The sequence below is a fragment of the Alosa alosa genome, chromosome 20 (assembly GCF_017589495.1).
Source record: "Alosa alosa isolate M-15738 ecotype Scorff River chromosome 20, AALO_Geno_1.1, whole genome shotgun sequence".
Lineage (NCBI taxonomy): Eukaryota > Metazoa > Chordata > Actinopteri > Clupeiformes > Clupeidae > Alosa > Alosa alosa.
This window is the reverse complement of record NC_063208.1, coordinates 19,949,678-19,955,526: the sequence shown is the minus strand read 5'-3', so window position 1 is coordinate 19,955,526 and position 5,849 is coordinate 19,949,678.

The following is a 5,849-nucleotide window of genomic DNA, read 5'->3' as shown; positions in this document are numbered from 1 at the left end:
GTTGCCCCTCTCACACTCTGGTTGTGCTTTTACAGACTTTATTTTTAATTTTTTTTTATTTTCAATAACACATTTTAAATGAATTAAAAAAAAAAAAAACTCTTTACGGTTCCAAGGTACAAAAGTTACACCCACTGCTAAGTTGAAAAAGTTCCAGAAAACAACTTCTCCCCCCCACCCTCTTGTATGATGTCATAAGACATTTCTACAGAAATAAGACGCTTCATCATGGACGTCATAAGCCACGCTTACAGAAATAAGACTTACCCATCATGATGTCATAAGCTACTACAGAAATAAGACCTCCTAAATCATGACGCCATAAGCCACGCTTTACATCAACGTGATCAAGAATGATCTGGAAGGTAACGTTTCCCTGAATCAGCTTAATTGATAATTTGACCTTGACCTCACTTAGGGACCCCCATCAATCATCTTGACATAAGGTGGATAAAAGAGATCTTCTAGTGCAGCTCTTAAAAAGCTGACACTGAATTTACCTTTCAAGACTGTGTCCCCAAAATTTTTATATCTCGGTATCACAGTGACTCGCTCGTATAACCATTTATTTAAAAGAAACTTCTCCCCTTTGATTGAGAAATGAGTGGAGGACTATCCTTATGTATATGATGGGGCATATTAACCTAATCAAAAGGAACATTGTTCCCCGCTTTCTGCATCTTTCAAAATATTCCAATTTTTATCCCCTTAAACAAATTCATTTGCGCTGGTAAACATCCCAGGATCAAGACTCCTTATCTACAAAGACCAGGGGGAATGCATGAGATGCAATTTACATGGCATCTCATTCAGTGCACCACTACGGCATAATCACTTGTTTATACCTTCAAAGCTTGACTTAGCTTTCAGAGTTTGGCAATCAAATGGCATCTGCTACACTTCTGCTACTGCTTTACATAGATGGGGTATTCGCCTCTTTCAATCAGCTCTCAGAAAAATATTTATAAACTATATAATAAAAAACTATTTCCATTATCTTCAACATCAACATTTTGTTCAACATAATTATCAAGCTTTCCCCCATTTGGCCCCCCCAACACCACTTGATGAATTCCCACTTCTTTCATCCTCTCAAAGGAACTCTGGATCTCATTTATAGTGAACATTGGGTCCTTGGTTACCTGTCTGACCAAGGCCCTTCGTTCCGGATTACTCAGTTTGGCTGAGCGGCCAGATCTAGGAAGACTGTTAGTTGTTCTAAACCTTTTCAGTTGAGAATAATGGAGGCTACTGTGCTCTTGGGCACTTTCAATGCTGCAGAAATGTTCTTGTATCCTTCCCCAGATGTGTGTCTTCACACTACCCTGTCTCACAGGTCTATGGACAATTCTCTTGACCTTGTGGCTTGGTTTTCACTCTGACATACACCATCAACTGTGAGACTGTATATAAAGAGATGTCTACCTCTCCTAATAATGGCCAATGAATTAATTTAGGCACAGGTGGACTCTAATCAAGTTGTAGAAGCATCTCAAAGACCATTGATAGAAGTAGGAGGATGCATCAGAGATCAATTGCAAGGGTCATAACAAAGGGTCTGAATACAAATGTAAATTGAATATTTCAGACTTTTATTTTTTATACATTTACAAAACACTCCAAACACCTGATTTTTGTGGAGTATTGTGTGTAGAATGATGGGAGAAAAAATGAACTGAATCCATTTTAAGATGAACCTGAAACAACAAAAGGTGGAAAACTTGAAAGGGTCTGAATACTTTCCAGTTGCACTGTACAGCAATATAATAACATTTAAGCTATTAAAAATTCTTATGCATACGCCCCATTTTGAGTATTTTGCCCAACATTGTACATCATCTACTTAGGAGATCATTACTCCTACATACTTTGGCCTATAATCAAATGCCTGACCTCTTTGGAAAGCTTAGTTGTACTGTAGTTTCTTGGACAACAATCAGAAAAACGGTGTGATGTACTGGCACAGAGTTACAGAGGCTAGAATATTATTTTTCTCATTTTGCCGGATAACAAGCATCTCTGAACTGACCACATTTCAGCCCTCTAGGTCACTTGAGATGACTTAGAAACACAACTGAGCCCTAGCATCAGGTCTTGTGAAGCTGTGTGTAAAAGTAGATCAATATAAAATAAAAACTACTTACTTTAGACCATTATTTGCGAAGGTATGTTCATGCGTTTTGTAAAATGCCCTATGGAAACTCCCCATAGGACTTTTGGTTATCCAAAATGCATACTAGCAAATCAAATGCTTACTGCACATGAACCCCTTTGTGTCAGCATAATCCTGGTCTGAAATGAAAGGTAACACTTTGAGGTTTCTTGTGGACTATTTAGATTGTATGTCAGGTGTTCTGATATAGACTGACAACACAAAATATGGAATAATTTTGGATCAAATTTAATTGAGAGATAATAAGATTAATCTGAGAATGTAAAGCACTATACAGATTGTACATGAAAAAAGTTGTCATTTTTGTATTCCCATGAGTCAAAGCTTTCAAATGGTGTATAACATTACTATGGAGAGTACAGGAACCTGGTGGAGGACTTTGTGCAATGGTGCGAACTCAATCACCTTCAACTCAACACTTCAAAGACCAAGGAGATGATGGTGGATTTCCCGTTTTGCTACCAGTCTCCATTGATGGGGTCAATGTGGAGGTGGTAAGCACCTACAAGTATCTGGGTCTCCACCTGGACAATAAACTGGACTGGTCAGCCAACACTGACACACTCTACAAGAAAGGGCAGAGCAGGCTGTACTTCCTGATGAGGCTGCGGTCCTTTAATGTGTGCAGCAAGCTCAACAGGATGTTCTACCAGTCTGTTGTTGCCAGCGTCCTCTTCTATGCAGTGGTATGCTGGGGAGGAAGCACAAAGAAGAAGGATGCTGGGTGACTTGACAGGCTGGTAAGGAAAGCTGGCTCTGTGGGAGCTGAACTGGAGTACATCACTTCAATATCTGACAAAAGGACCCTGAACAAACTGATCAACAGTTTGGACAATGAGTGTCATCCACTCCACAGCACTATTGTTAAGCAGAAGAGCCTGATCAGCTGGAGACTTCGCTCACTGCCTTGCACAACAGACAGATTGAGGAAGTCATTTGTCCCCAGGGCCATTGAACTGTTCAATGCTTCACTTAAGCATTGAACATAGACTATAGACTTCTCCGCATAGTCTGTCTGCCTCTCCACCCTCTCCATGTTTTGGTACTGTCTGTCCACTACTTTTAACCTTGTCTTACTGCCTCACTGCTTGTGTGCTATATTAGCACATATGTATAACCCCTCCCTCCATCCCACAGCCGGATTGTGGCCACACTTATACCTTTTCTTATATATACTGTATAGATATAGTTTTTTCTATAATTTTTTTTATATTACCTTGCCTACTCTCTTACTCTCCATATTTATTTTATGCTGGTCTCTAGACTTTATTCTTGCACTGTTGCACTGTTGGACTTACTCATTTGCACCATCACCATGACACCCACTCACACAGAGCACCTTACCTTACTATGCACAGAGAATCACAGGCTCAGTCCCTGCCTCAGTCATTGCAAGCGCCTCATGATTAATCACCCATGTGGATACTGTTTTTAGACTTGATTTAGATTTAGTATAATTTGTATTTTAGTATATTCTTTATCTTCTACTGTCCTTATTGCTTAGTTGTGTTTTTTATATTATATACTTTTAATTACTTTTTTTCTGCTGTTAGTGAATGTGTGTGTGATGTCTGTATGCTACGGAGACCTTGAATTTCCCCTTGGGGATCAATAAAGTATCTCTATCTATGCTACATAGCAATATGGTGCATACAATTGATTTAGAATGTTGGGGGGAGGTGGGGGACGGGGGTAAATGACCTGGTACTGGAACATGTGCTACTGTACATAACAGGTTTTTAACATTTAAGCATTTTAACATTTAAGCTACAGAGCTACAGCAATAGAATAACATATAAGCGTCAAAGTAGAGGAGACTATAACTAGGAATTACCTATATGCATAGTACTATGAGGATAGGAGGGCCCATATTAAGTACTAAGTGTGTAGAAGAGGTAAGAAAGGAAATGGAGAGGAAGGAGGTAGAGGAAAGAAAAGAACGTGGTAACAGGTGTGTGAGGTTGTGGGAGGCGCTTAGGGAGAGGGAGGTATTCTTGGAAGAGTTGTGTCTTCAAGAGTTATTTTGAAGACAGAGAGGGACGCCCTGCTCTGATGGGACTTGGCTGATCGTTCCACCATCGAGGGACCACATATGAACAAAGTCTGGATTGCCATGGGTGTCAGGGCAGCAGTGCCAAGACAATGGTCTTTTTTGGAGCACAGCTGCCAGGGGGGTAACATAAGCCTTATGAGAGCTTTTTTTATGGTGCAGAACGATCAATCACTTTGTATGCAAGCATTAGTGACTTGAATTTGATGTGGGCAGCTAAGGGAAGCCAGCTTGAGCTCAATGAACAACGGGTAACGGCCCTTTTGATTGGTTGAAGACCAACCTATTCCAGAACATTTTGGTTATGATTGGTATGGAGGTTTGCAAAAATGATAATGAATCGTGGTTGAGGTGCAGGTGTAGGAAAACAAAAAATTGTGTTTAGACTGAGACTATTTTACAATTATTTTAGCCACTACCACACCAGATCAAACATTTCTTGTTGTGTGTAAGAATTAACCATTACAGAATAATTACATGGTTCCCACTAATCCTGGAAAATAGTTGACCAAAAATCATTTCAATTACAATTTTTCTTTGGCAGAGGAATGGACTACTAGGCTATCAGAGCTCCCTAAAAAATGGACAACATTGTCATCTGAAAGGAAAGTTAAGTTCAGGATCATAGTAACGTTAAAATAGTAATTTATGAAGGAGCATTAATAAGCTGTTCTCAATTATGTTGTGGCATTGCTATAAACACATCCCAAAGTCTCATTACATATCTAACACATGGAGGTTGGATGACATTACAAGATATTGGAAGTGGCCTTAATATTGCAAATCTTCAACAGTTTGCAAATTATGTGTGAAATTCAGGTATAATTGGAAATCAGCTTAGATGTGCTGTTTTCATCCTGTTACTTGCATCAGTTTTGTATGGGAGAAGGAAAGAGAAAGGGACAGTGTTAGCTTTCTCACCAGAGTGAGTTTGAGCTAGTCTGCAGCAATGAAAACAACATGGGCGATCGTAGCAGATGGAGACACCCAGCCTGACTCTTTGGCTGTAGTTTTATTATTGGTACTTTAAGAGATGAATCACTGAGGAGGTGACAGTTCGGCCTCCTTTACTAGCCTACATATGATGTAAGTGGGATGGGATGGCCATCAGAAATTCAGAGAGAAACACATTACTGTATGTCATGATGTCTGTTATATCAGTCTTGGGAAAAGTGGAATACAGAGGCATGGATTCTCTGGTGGGGCACTTACACCTGGTCACCACCATATGTGGCTTATGCAGTTTTCTTTGTGTGTGGTCATTCTACGGACAGAAGAAAAGAAGGGGCCAGTAGTGTTTGGGCTTTTTGGGCCTGAAACGCTGATACAACCTTTAAGGTATTAAGAATAGATATGCATATGCAGAATTAGAATTTGTTGACTGCATTTTTTGCACTACATATAACAGACAAGACAGGTCTTCCAATTTGGTAGATTTTATTTTTTGTAAAAGATTTCCATTGATGACAGCAGTATCTACAAAATCAATTTTTAACACAATTCTAAATTTGTATGTTTGTGAATCAAGTCTATATGTAGTCAATCTGGTTATTGACTCATTCAATTGCTGACTGGAAAAAAATGAAAAAATATGAAAGATGAAAAAAAGTGGATCTTTTGTTTCAC